Source organism: Seriola lalandi, unplaced genomic scaffold, assembly GCF_002814215.2.
Source record: "Seriola lalandi dorsalis isolate HSWRI2012SDOR001 ecotype SW California unplaced genomic scaffold, Sedor1 jcf7180002054343, whole genome shotgun sequence".
Lineage (NCBI taxonomy): Eukaryota > Metazoa > Chordata > Actinopteri > Carangiformes > Carangidae > Seriola > Seriola lalandi.
This window is the reverse complement of record NW_019524896.1, coordinates 382337-397131: the sequence shown is the minus strand read 5'-3', so window position 1 is coordinate 397131 and position 14795 is coordinate 382337.

Genomic DNA, 14795 nt, shown 5'->3' with positions numbered 1-14795 from the left:
CTGTGCTGCGGTACTCTGACCCAGCATACGATAATAATAAAGACACTGTACGGACTTGTACTGTATTTCAACATGGAGTCCTTATCAGTGTTTTGAAAAGGAAACATTCAAACTTTGAATGTGGATCAGTTATGTCGCCATAACTGACAGATTACAAATAAAGAAAAACAAATAATTTAAGCAGATAGTTATTGAGGAAATGTATTGTACGTTTATTGTTTGTAGGGAAACACCGGCTGCACGTTTTTCTCTCCTGGTTTAACATTCCCTTACTGCACCGGACCTTTCACAGAAATGCAGCAGGAGTTCCGGCAAATTACAGAACCTTCGGTTTTTGATCAGCAAATCTTCAGAAGGAGGCGTCTTCAAAGAAATAACTTCCCACTTCACTTCTTAAGCTGAACAAAAACTCCTCTTAAATGAATGGCTTTTGCTCACAGCTTGTGGCCGCAGCTGGCAGTATTGTTGCCCACTGTCGTCCTCTGGCCACAGAACAGACAGAGGATGAAGGGCGATGGAGGGGGCTGACACAACAGGTACACACATGAAACGACTGCAATTATTGCCCCCCCCCACCCCCTTCTCAACACCATCGTCGGACAAGACAAGGTGTTGGTTGATTTATTTATCTTTGGTTTTTTTAATTTGGCCTCCTCGGATGAATTTCTTTTTTTGTTGACTCATGATGGGAAACTCAAGCCAAGAAAATGTTTTGATTCTGTTTTATAGATAGATAGATAGATAGATAGATAGATAGATAGAGCTTGAGCAGATCTCAATCTTCGTCACCACTTCATCTCATTCCACTTGTCAGGTCTTTGAATGTGGGGTCAAGTGCTGTTGCTACCTTCAGGTTTAAGGAGTGAATGCAGGTTGAATCCTCTTTACCTGGCTGCCTCTTGTGTGAAAGGCAGCCTTGAGGCACAACACGTAGGCAGGCTCATTATATAAAAACCCAACTCACAGTGTAACCATATTTACCAGAGGAGTGAACACATTCTCACCACCAGGGAGCCCACTGGCATATCACTGATGTTTACAATGAGTAAGCAGAGAAAAAAGAGAAAAAAAAGAAAAAGACATGAGCTTTAAAATTATTTGTAAGGACAACAACAAAGTGACAAGGCTTGTTGTTCTGCCTCTGCTCTGTTTCATAACTATTTAATTTATTTGTCAAGCCACAGGCGTAGATGTAGCATTATGTGATATCACCCGCTTCATTTAAAAACCCAGATGTACGCGCACAAAGCACTTTATTAGGGAACACCTGTACACCTGATTCATGTAATTGTCCAATCAGCCAATCACGTGACAGCAGCGCAGTGCATAAAATCATGCAGATAAAAAGGTCAGGAGCTCCAGTCAACGTTCACATTAAACATCAGAATGGGGAAGAAAAAATGTCAGTGACTTTGACTTTGAGTGTTTCTGAAACGACTAATCCTCTTGGATTTTCACACACAATAACAACAAAATCTCCAGCGTGTACTCAGAATGGTGCAAAAAAATAAAACCCAAAAAACCATCCAATGAGCACCGAGCATGACTACAGTAACTCACATAACTCCACTCTTTACAACTGTGGTGACACCACATCCAACTTTGAGATGGACGAGCTGCTACAGCAGAAAACCACATTTGGTTCCAACTCCTGTCAGCCAAGAGCAGAAATCTGAGGCTCCCCAAAACTCATGGCCCGGTCACATGAATCCATGAACACAACGAGCCTTGTGCCTCTTCTTGCCATTAATATCAATCAATCAAACTTTTAAAAGTGGTTAAATAATCGCCTAAAAATGACTAAATTTTAGTGCCGCAAAGACATTGCACAACGCCAAGAGCACCCGCTTCCCCATGTGATCATTACGTCATTGTCTGTGTGGGTGGAGTGAATGATCTTGTCGTTACTACAAAAATCTTTACTCCACACAGGTGGTTCTTTGATTACAACAACAAACCGGACAGTCAGCTAAATCCACAGGTAACTGGAGTTTCACTAGCGGACATCTTGTAGTTCAACTGTCTTTCATCCCCAAACATAACTCCCGTTTGGTCAAGCTGCGTTGATCAACGACCGTCCATCATAATGACGGCTAGTTAGCTTCACTTGAGCGAATTAGCCTAACTAGCTAGCCAGGTAGCTAGCGTAACTAGCTAGGCTAATTCACTCAAGTGAAGCTAACTAGCCGGCGTTTAGCTAGCTAGCTAGCTAGCTAACATAAATGCCATCCATCCAATGTCAGACTGATAAACTTTAAGTGAAAGTTAAAATGCTTTTCACTGTTTAAAGTGTCGAAAATTTGTAAATTTTGCATATAATTATCAATTGACCCAGTGTCGACTTTCTTCACTGACACAGATGAAAAGTCAAAGTTCAGCATTGGCAAGAGAAGAGATGCTGGACAAGAAGAGAAGACTGAGAGGAAAAGAAAGAGAGGAGGTGATGGACATGAGCGAGGAAGAGCAGGTACATGGAAACAAGAGAAATATAAGTAAGATGGAATATCCTAAATCAATATGTGCTTGTTTTTTGTCTGATAAAATAGTTCTTCTTACCAGGCAGTTTTTATGTTCAAACGTTCACTTGTTTCAACTTGTTTACTTAGTTTTAAAATTTATCATTATGTCCCTGTGCTGTTCAATACAAACAGAAACAATGAAGACCTTAGAGATATATGCTTACAGACTACAGAGATAAATGCTTTTTGGTAATTACAGTGGAAGCCCAAGTCTCAATTTAACAACAACACAAACCTAGTGTAGTTATAGTGTTATACTTTAGCCTAGTTTTATTGTTTACATATATTATCGTATTAAACACATTTTGCTTATGTTTATGTACTTCCCACTGACATGGTTTTAAAGCTACAATTATCCAACTTTTGCCAACCAAACTTCTTAAAGTACCATATGTAGGTCGGGGATTTTTTTTCCCCATCAAGCACAGTTTTTGGACCGTGGTATTTCTAAAACCCTGCGTATGACCACAAGAGCAGCTTTTGGGATGTGTTAGAGTGGAGATTTGCAGCATGAATGTGCAGCTGGCATATATGCAGAAATTGTGATGCAATAATATCAACATGGGCCAGAATCTCAAAGAAATGAAAATTGAAATTCCAACATCTTGTGGAGTCCATGCCACAAGGAACTGAGGCTGTTCTGATAGTAAAGGGAAGCCCTACCCAGTATTTTGTATGGTGTTCCTAATAAAGTAAAAAAAATGGTGTGATAGAGATGAGAAAAGGTTAATATTAAGTTATAGTCCCCTGGGAAACTGAGCTGGAGAGGGCTCGTAGATCTGGAAAATTTTCACCATCTGCTGCCAAGGCCTAGACCTATCACTGCCAAGCTTCTTTGCTACAAAGATAAACTGGAAACACTGAGTAAAGCAAATTCCTTAAAGGCTCAAACGATTTCATCAATGATTTCCTTGAGTCTGTCCATCAAAAATAAAAGGAACTTCTACCAGCCATGAAAGCAGCCAGGGAGCAGGGGAATGTTGCCTTTGTGTGGTATAACAAACTCATTGTATACCAACCCTCAAAGAAACCACAGAGTACTAGAAATGATAATACTAGACTCCAGAGAAATAACTTGCATTATATCTCCAAGCATTTATTGTTCATGTTGCAAGAAGTGTTTTCATTTTTGAGAAGTTCACCTGTTGCCAAAAAAGAAATGCATAACTGGGAATCCCGGATCTGTCCTACTTTTGTTTCCTTATCATAGTGAATCATAGATGACATAGACATATGACATAGATGATTTTCTTTCTGAAATAAATGTTATGAAATAATAAATTCTTTGTCGTCAGATAACACAAATTGATGGTGCTGCATCAATTTATTTACATAATAAATTCCAGTGCATTGATAGAAGTGGTTTTGTTCTCAGCTCCAAATATAATGCTGTTGATTTATTTCACATTGAAATTCTTGTTCTCTCCTTGAAGATAAAAATTGTTATCATTGGTTGCATTTACAAACCACCTGATGCCAAAACCCTATGTCCCAGAAAGAATAACTAGAGAAAGAAAAGTATTCTTTGGGTCTTTAACATTTTTCTACCTAACTAAGTGACTAATTAATTCACAGCAGATTTTCGAAATACTTAACACTCCCAATGTGTTTACTTCTTAATCTCAAAATCAACTACAGTTACCTCATCAACTGCAACCTGCAATGATGAAGTCTCACACAGTAGTATTATTTACTACTTATATATCTGATCATTTTCCAATTTTTCATTTCACTGTGAGTGCCAAACTTAAATTCCAAGACATTCAAACTAAAAAGCAAAACATATTAAGAGTTAAGACCCAAGTATTAAAGAACCATTAGCTGTTTCCAGTCTCTAATTGATGAAATTTCCTAGGAATGTTTATTGTCTTGAAGATCTTGATGCTGCATATCAGTTATTTATGGCTTCAGTGACCTTTGCTTCTCATAAATGTTTTCCCTTTACTAACATTCCTAAAACATCAATGAATAGACATAATAAACCATGGTTTATTAAAGGTAATTTGCCATCAAAAGAACAAAACTATATGTAAAATATATTAAAAATCCATCTTCATTGAATCCATTTATAAGAGATACATAAGTAAAATGTAGCCATTTAATAATTGCGTGAAAAGGTTAGAGTAACTAGCTCTTAAATAAGAAAAAGACATCCCACATTATTTCTTTACAAATTATTGATGAATATAAAACATACACAGATACATTTGAAATTTCTTGTGCTGTTAATAGGTGTTTTGAGAATATCTTACAGCAGGTCAGTTTAGTTGATGGCTCTCCATCTGATTATTTGAAAAAAGTTTATCTTTCCCTTCAGAGTATCGATCCTCCAACAGAGCGCGAGATCATCGATATTTTTTTCAAAATGCATTACTCATCAGGATGTCATGATGAGGTCAGACTTACATTGGTTATCAAAATAATATCTTGAATAGTCCAACCTCTAACTCACGTATTTACAAGAGCCTTTTTCAACTGGTACTGTTCCTACAGATCTCAAAATTACAAAAGTAGTCCCTCTTTTTAAATCTGTGGATCAGAGATCATTTAGAATTTATTGACCTATCCTTATCCTTCCATGTTTTTCAAAAATGCTTGAAAGGTTTGTGCACAATAGCATGCTTGTGCACCCTCACGAGCCAAGTAATTTGTATGAGCACTGGTATGAATTCAGAAAAAATCATTATACCTACATGGCTGTTATTCAGCTTGTTGATAAAATAAAAAAAAATAAATAAAAAAAAATCACACTGCTTCAAACAATAATGAATGCTTAGAATATATTTCTGGATTTAGCAAACACTTTCAACACCATTGATCCATCCATCCATCCACCCATCCATCCATTTTCTGCTGCTTACTTGGGATCAGGTTGCAGTGGCAGCAGGTCAAACAAAGTAGTCCAGCAATGTTTTCCAGCTCCTCCTGGAGGATCCTGACGTGCTCCCAGGCCATATGAGATATATAATCTCTCCAGTGTTTTCTGGGTCTACCCCTGGGGCTCCTACCAGTTCGACATGCCTGGAAGCGCCCAGGAGGCATCCTAACCAGATGCCTGAACCACCTCAACTGGCACCAGCCATCCTGCAGATGAAACTCATTTCAGCCACTTGTATCCACAATCTCATTCTTTCAGTCACTATGCAAACCTCATGACCATAGGTGATTACCGGAACGAAGATTCACTGGTAAATTGAGAGCTTTGCCTTCCAGCTCCCAATGCCCGCTTTACTGCCGACGCTGCCCGATCTGCCGCTTTCAACACTATGGATCATATTTTACTCATTGAGTTGAAATGTTAGGGCTTTAATGGACAGACCTTCAAATGACTGCTCAGTTATGTTACTAATCAGAAACAACTTGTAAATATTAATGGATGGATTTCAGATAAGCGCAAATTACTTCTGGTGTCCCACAAGGGTCCATTCTTAGACCCCTTTTGTTCGTACATTAAAGACTTGTTTACTGCATCTCCATACATAGGTCATTCTTCAACACTTATTTCTGAGTGAAATTCTGAATTAGATCAAATTTCTAAATGCTTCATATTGAACCAACTTTATTTAAATATTAATTAATCTGAATACATGATATATATTGCTATAAACAAAAGTATCTAATATAATTCTTGTTTAATGCTATCTCTTAGGTTTTATCAACAAGATTTCCTGGTATTTAACTTGATGAATAATAAGCTGGAACAATTGTATTCATCTGGTTTTGTAGTATGATAACAAAATCAATATGTATTTTTAATTTAAAAAAATATATATTTCCATCGATAATATATGTTAACTCTTCAGTTTAACATTACTTCACATATTACAATATTCTTCAGGCTGCTACTTATTCCACAAGCCTTACACAGATACTTTCTTTACAAAAAAGAGTTGTCAGACTTGGTACATTCAGCCCACTTTTTCATTAGTTGGATGTTCTTTCTATTTCCAACATAAATGTTCTGTATATGTTGCATATATTTGTTTGCATCAGCCTGATTTGGTATCTCAATCATTTGATTGATTTTTTTTCAGCAATTTCAGTAATCCGCACACATAATAGCAGATGTGTACATCATTTGCATCTTCCAAGACTTAGAGCAGCTCACTGTCAATACTCTGATATCAGACTCAAGGGAGCACAGCTGTGGAATAAACACCACCTTATTGCAACACAATCCCTCTCTTTCACAGACTTTAAATTCAGACTTTATTTGATGAACCACACAACTTGAATCTTCTATCTTGTGGTTTAATTTATCCTGGTATCATTTGTGGCAATTGTAGAGTATGCTTATTATTAAGTTTATCTTATGTAACTAAACTAAACCAAACTATGGTTTCTGTTGATATTCAGATCACCAAAGAAACACAGGAAAAAAAATGTTTTCAACAGAAAAACTATAACTTTCACAAACTGCATTCTTTTCAGGAGGGAGTAACAAAAAAACAAACAAAAGAAAAGTCAGTGAAATCTGTATATAAAGGGCTCAGAGGTATAGAGTTGACATAAAATATTACAGTCCAAAATGTCAGTGAATAACAAAGTATTAATAAAGTGCAAGAATGCTAGAAGAAAGATAGAAAACGAGATGCTCAGCTTCAACAGCAGAGCTGTGGGCTAATGTTTTATTAATAAAAACAACTTCCAAAACAAACAACCAATTAGATTTGTTTCCAAACTGAGGTTACTGTCTCTGCTAAAATGCTTGAGTAAAGTAAGCTAACTTCATCAAACAGTGTGCTATAGCCAAAAGGAAAGGGTCTGTCTGACCAGCTAAATAGCTAAGATCCACTAAGAATTATTTTGGTTTATTGCAACTCGGGTCAAATTTCTGTAATTTTTCTCCTAGTTTTAGGCTGTTCTGTATCCTCTATGGTAAATGTAAACCTGTTTGTTACTGCTCTCGCTGATGAACACATCTGGACATCTGGGTGTTTGTCAGAATAACAGTTTTGAGGATGTTTCACTGAGTCACTTGTCTATTGAAAACTGGGTCTCTAGTTGATTCGTCACTAAATTGTATCGCTGTGAACTGACCAGGTTATCATTAAACTAACCGGTGGCAACTCTGTTCACCGGAGTGGATTGTCTGTGGTGCACAGCCTTTTATCACTCTGTGTGTGTGTGTGTGTGTTTTATCAAATATCCAACATTTGGCTGCTTGTTAAAGAGTTACTACGTAAAATCTAGCTATTATGTTTAATTTTAATGTGCTGATGGCTGTAAAGGCTCCACCCACCCCTCTTTGTCTGACTGAAGATTTTGCCCTTGAAGCAGGGTCAGTCTGTAAACTGTGATAGATGTTGACAACACACAGTTTGAGTAATACTTTTTATGGTTCAACTTTGTTCTCTCTTTCAGATAAGTTTGACTAACCTGGGGGTTTACAACCTGTCTAATCATTTGATGTCTTGTGTTTTTTTTTGCCCCCAGACCTTTTTTTTTTAGCGATGTCACCGTGTTCCCGGGTCTCAGCAGCTACACTGGTGAGTACACTATTCTTATTAACGACAGAAATGATGGCCAGAGCTGTGAAAATAAGACCCAATCTCGATAAGCTCGCTAATGAGCTAATACTTTGCACATCAGAAATGCCACCAACAGCTCAGCTCTGGTTTGACAATTAGTCTACATGTCTAAAAAACTAGCTGTTTACCACAACCTCTAAAGTGTTGCCAAAAGGCTGGGGAACTTCTCTGTGGTCAGGCTGTGTTCTGAGCCTTTCAAACGCTGCCATTACACCTTTAATGAGGTATAACAGAAGGTTGATGAGAGTTTGATGGAGTGGTCTCAAGTTAAATTGGGTTAGAGGATAAGTAAAGCAAGGTTATCCTAAATGATTCCTGCACAGATATTGGAAACGAGGGAAGAGGGAAGAAGGAAAAAGAAAGAAAGAGAGAGATGTGCTAAAGGATTAGCTGTGAGGAGCTTCCCTGTGGCGAGCAGGCCTTCTTTTTCCCAGGAACACCAGGAACACTAGGAACACTGTAAGGTGATTACTGTGTCGTTTGCCATCGGTCCAGTGGTTAAGCACTATGGACACAAGAGCTTGACTGCCTCCACTCAGCACAAAAGGAATTGGAGTTAGACTTTGTACATGCCTTTCATTTAGCAAATACTAAAACAAAATAAAAAAAAAACAAAACAAAAAAAACGTATAGTCACTTTTTGAAAGTTTAAGTTGAACATGATGTTTTGAATTTTACATGCAAATGACCGTCAGCAGGAAACAGCAGGAGAAAGAGAGCAAGGAAGGCAGGAAGGATGTCAGAGAGAGATTTTGAAATTTTGCTCCAAGAACAGCTGGGTTCCTACATTTTGTGTGTGTGTGTGTGTGTGTGTGTGTGTGTGTGTGTGTGTGTGTGTGTGTGTGTGTGTGTGTGTGAGAAGATGGGGGGGTGAAGAAATGTGTGATGAAGGGAGGAGAGGTGGCTCTTTTCTTTTCTCTGAATGAAAGGCAGCTGTGGCCTTGCTGGGGGAGTGGACAATGAGTAGTGGTTGGTGTGGGCAGAGAGTCGGAGAGGACGGCACACATTCACACACCTGAACACTGAGCAGAAGTGTACAGCTGTTTAGAGTACGCTACTGTATGTTTTCACGCTTTACCCAGCACACTACGCAGAGCTAGAAATCTGAGGCATGGTATAGTAGCTACAGTGCTCCCAGTGCTAGCACACAAAATCATAGACAGGCTACTGTGCACGTGGATGTGCACCCGCAGTGCTAAAAAAAGCAAGCTAACCTTTCTAACACAGTTCTCAAGTGTGTTTTTAAGACTATTTAAGGTTGAAGCACTATTATTTATATGGCTAGCAGTTAGTTTACTAACATTAAAGGTGAGTGGGCAGGAGAAGGTGAAAGCTATTGCCAGGGTTGGACTTTAGAGTGCAAGCAAAGGCTGTTTCCTGGAGGCAGCATGTACCAGTGTAAACTTCATATTACTTCATATAATTCATATTGAACTCGCAGAAACACCAGTAGAAAAGGTTTAGTTTTTACCAGCACCAATCGCTGCACCTTCTGCTGTTAGTGACTCTGATCACACTGGTCTCAGCAGATTTGATTGATAACTAAAGAACACGCAAATATATCATTCAAACATTAAAGTTTTTTTTCATAAATTCAACCTGAAAGAGAGCTGTGTATTTCAGTGTGTGTGACACAGAGGAAGACAGAGGCAGTACCGGGCGGCACTGTATACTGATGAGGAGGAGGCTGGGGATAGATACTGATCTGAACATACCTTTCACTTCTGAAGAGGTTGTTTTGTTATTCATCATTTGCCTTTCATAATTAATAAGTGAGGAGATGGATTTGTTCTGTTCCTTTGCTGCCTCCTGGATGCCTCCCGGATATTACTGTACAAATTATTGCTGGGTAAAGGAGAATCTTTTTCGTTTACTATTTATAAAGAACTACACTGAATCTAAAACAATATTATTCCAATCATTGAACCCACATTTCTTTTTGTACATTTCTACACTCTTTTCTCTTTTTCCTCCCTGCTCTTTTTTTTCCTCCTCACTGCCTGTCTCTTCACATTTATTTCTTCACCCACCATTTCACCATTGAGTCCTTCCCTTACTCATTACAGTGATGTGAGATTAATTTAAGTACACGGACTTCGTACTAAACTAGTCTATCTCTGGGCTTTTTGGCCCTTCCAAGATGTCCATGCAATCTCCTCTGAAAGGAAAGAGGCTATTAAGCAGCCTTCAAGAAAGGATGGAGGGAATCAAACCAAGGGCAATTGAACACAGGTAGACAAACAAATTCACACAGTGACACTGGAAAGAAATTGAGGTGTGTGTGTGTATGTGTGAGTGTGTGTGTGTGTAGTGGTATTTCTTTAAATATGCCCGTTTAGTTGTCTCTTCAAGTATTTAATATATAGCCTGAATGCATGGTTACTGTGGTTACAGTGGATAAGGCACACACTTGCAGTGTTTTACACATTTTTCTGCTTCATTAAAGAACCAGGAAGACTTTAATAGGACTGCACGCTGTAGAAACAGTTAGTGCTGATAAAGTCGCAAAGAGATGAAAAACATCATGCCAACACATGGATACCATGTATGTAGGCCGACCCCAGCTAACATGCACACATAATAACATGTGATCTGAATGTCTTTTCTCTATCAGGAAAAATTCAGGCAAAAGCAGATGTAAAAGTAAATGCACACAGACCACATTGAAATTGGAGTGTGAATAGATCAGCCAGGCCACCTTTGGCTCACATTGTGATCTCAGCCAGGTGAAAATGCACATCCTGTCACCTTATTCTAACCCCCCCGCCCCCCCCGCAAAGGAAAAACAAGGAGAGCCCACCCAGCAACAACACCTCAAGACACGAGTTAGCTTCTCCACTGAGTAATGTTAGCCTAGTTAGCAACAGAAAAGTAGCCTACAGATGTTTTTGGCTGTCTCTGTCTGTCATGTGACCATCACCTTGTCCCTCACATCCTGCCCGATCATTCTGCGTGGATAGGTCATTTGATGCTCTGTTTGTTTTATGGCCGTTTAGAATTCAGGTCGATGTCCCTCGCCAGTTCTGTGGGAATAATCTTAGTGAAGAATGTAAGTAAACTCTTTGTCAGAAGAGATGAAGAGGAAGAAATTAAAGAGCTGTACATCTTCTTATACCTTTTTTTTCATCCTTGAGCCTGGGGAGGAAATTCAAGTCAATCCAATCAAAAGTCTTAAGTCCAAGTGAAGTATCAATAGTGTTAGTTATTAGTCTAAGTTCATCACATGTGATCCAGTTGTCTCTCTATATGATAGTTTCCATTTTTGCTGACTGCCTCTTCTGTTTGAGATTCAGATTGTGTACCAGCACTGCAGTGATTCACAGGCAATGATGCATACACATATTGGAAGTGAAGCAGAAACAAAAGCAGATGCATGCGGGCATTTCGCATATTGCAGAAGACGAAATTCGATCTTGAGTCCAATATCACAGTGTCAGACAACATTTTTCGACTGTCTTCTATACGTCTTTATTAAAGACGATGCACAGTTGCTCTTCTCCTGTTGCATTTCTGACAGAGTGTCTGCTCAGTGTGTGTTGTGCTTCTCCTGGTAATTGATGCGTCATTTTTAAATGACACTCTCTCTTATTTTATTAGAATACATTTGCCTTGGGCCAGTCATCTCTCTCTCCCTCGCTTCCTGTCATCTTTCCGCCGTCACTATTTTGTAAAAGCATAAAATGTCCCCAGTAATAATAGTAACAATGGTTAACAAAAAAAAGAAACACACACCATTAACACAGAACAACAGGTGTGACCAAATCAACTAGGAATGAGATCTTATTATAACTTATGTATGTGAAGGAAAAAACAAACAAAAAATATATCATCCAAAAAGCAAATTAAAGCTTTTTAAATTTAGATCAACTCATCGCCCACTGGTCCAACACATTTAGTTATGCACCTTTTAACTGTTTTCTTTGTAGCCTACATTTACAAAGGCCCACGTACTTCCCACAGGCTTCAGCAAATGTGAAGGTTGTGAAACGGGATTCCCTGAGGAAAGACTGTGTTCGATGTACAGTGAAATCCCTCTGATTTATTTGGTCAATGTCTGCCTTATCCACTCTCACTGTACAATGCATAAGGGCTACCTGAGGCATGGGAGAGAATTGATCTCCTGTCAGACTGTAACCGGGGCTCTCTACTCTTAGATCACCACTTTTCTATTGTGATTTCTTCAACCAAGGAGATCAGCTCACATTGGTGAGGAGTGTAAATGGGTTCAAATATATTAATTATTAATGAGAAAAATACCCCACCAAAGTCCATGTGGGGTTTCATGTTTGTCTGTGCAGGTCTGACTCAGACGTCTTTACCCATGTATCACCTGTCTAAACCAGAATAGACTCAGACCTTGAAGCATCGTTATAGAATAAAGAATGTGATTAAAAATTCACATGATATAAAACAATCACCAAACAACCAAAAAAAAAACATTTTTCTCTTGCAATCAGCCTTGTGAGCAAATAAAAGGAACATAGTGAAAACATGATGAGTAGGCTGTATATTCACAGACACAAAAGTCCAGAGAAATAACAGGAAACTTCTAGAGAATAGAGGTTTTTTTTTTCCTGCCCTCTGCCTCCCTTGTCTCTTCTAATGCTTTTGTTCTGTTGTTGTCTTGTTCTTATTTTGTTATTTTGTTCTGAATAATCTCCACTGAGGGGTGAAAATACAAGCTTAAAGTAGGAATGAAGCATCAAGTTAATGTTGTTTTCCCCTTTAAAAATAGTGGTCTCAGTTTGGCAGCTTGTCACACACATGCACATGTAAATACATACCTGTCTGCTTGTCTGCTTGCAATGCTAGATTGTATTTTTATTTATTTTTTTATTTTTTTAAATAACATAGCTAGATATCACACAGGCATCACAAGGGTACACCCATAATTTCAGTGTAATTGCTATAAATGACTTAAAGTCTTATAGCAAGGATAAAGTCACTTGTTCCAACAGTGTGACATTGTTCACCTGAACGGTTATATTTGGTTTTGAGCTGCTCATGTTTCATTTTGTTTATGTTTTCGCTCATGTCAGTCCACCGTTAGTTATAAGCATTAGCACTGGATGTCAGTCACACGTTGCTGCTTTGACCTCTATATAGTCTTGCCTTCCTCACACAATCTTTTTCTTCCGTCACCAGCTGACTAGCAAGACAAACTTTTCTTTGGCTTGAAACACACTCCATCAACGTGCAACACACTGGAATGCACGAGGATTAAAATGTTGAAAGGATGTATGAATTAGGGTTTGACTATTATCATGCTTTAAAGGCAGACAGAAGTAGCAATATTCTGCAACTGAAGCTGCTTCTAACTGACATTTTGTGCATAAAAAGTCTATTTATTCAGTCTTTCTCCCTGAACTTTATGTTCAATGGAAATCTTCTGAAAACACTTCAATCTATTATCTATGAGACACTAAAACTAAAGTGCCTCTTAAGGCTGTGTGACCCAGCCCAGCTATTATTCAGTCGTAGAGAAACTCTCTAATCCACGAGCGACTGCGAACAAAGAATTGTGTGTAATCTTTTGTAAATGAATACAGCATTTTACAATAAAACATGTAGAGTTGCTTTTTCTGTAGCTGTGTCAGGCAGTAATGAATCTTAACTATATCAGATGATATTTTTCCAGTGCACATAGAGCCATTAAACGATATTGTATATCGGTCAAACCTCAGTATGAATGGTTGAATTTTTTTTTATTTTTATTTTTTATCGTATTTTGAGGAGAAAAGTGCACTCTGCTTTTCAAAGGGAAAAAAATAATCTTGAGATGATAATTTCTCTTTTTACAATCTTTTTAAAACAGCCGTAAATACCCATGTTGTAATGATGTATCACTGCTTTGTTAAAAGATGATTGCAGAGTCTTAGGTCAAGGTACCCTTCACCTGAAACTGACCACACAAACCCAGTTTGCTGGGCTGCCATTCTTTTTCCAGAGGAGTATTGATCCAAAGGATTCTCTTAAGCACTGTAGTTTGTCCTCTGAGGGAGGAGCTGAAGGCTTGGAATGGAGAAGTAAACAGGCACTTGGTAAATAAAACACCTAGGTCAACACAGCCATTTCACCCATTAACCTGAAGCAGGTTAGGCCATTCTGTGAGGTTACTCAGTGTGTGTGGAAGAGGGTAAACCTGTAACTTGGTAAATACAAAGATCTTGGTCATTCAGCGGTCACAAAGGTTTGAAATAAACTGGCTTTGGTTGGATGAAGCACTAATTGTTGATTTTGGGGGGGGTTTTTTATTTGGATTTGTGCCTACATTTGTCATCTAACCCTAACCCAAACATTCTTTAAATTTTGTAAAATTTTATTTATTAATTCTTGCAACAACAACACCAACAAAAAGATCTTTTTAAACTGCTGTACTATCAGCTGCTTGAACTGTCACATGCACTTCATCTACAGTTATGTATCTGAGAGGCTGTGTGTTAAACTAAGATCCTGACTGTGATTTTTAGTTTTACCCATGAGCACATGGTGAGCAAAAAGTACTTCCCGACCAAATCCAGAAAAGGTCAGAGGTGAGGGTCAGGGGTCAAAGAGGCGTGGCCTCAGAGCCAGAGACGCCCCCCAGGTTTACACAAGTGTAAAAAGAGTCCATTCAGTCTGGCTGCATGGGCAGAGTTTCACAAAGGTCCACTGTGTGGGGCCTAAACTCCCCCAACACACACTCACACACATGCACACACACCTCCTCCATGCACCATGCCGACACAGGACACAGACAACGGGG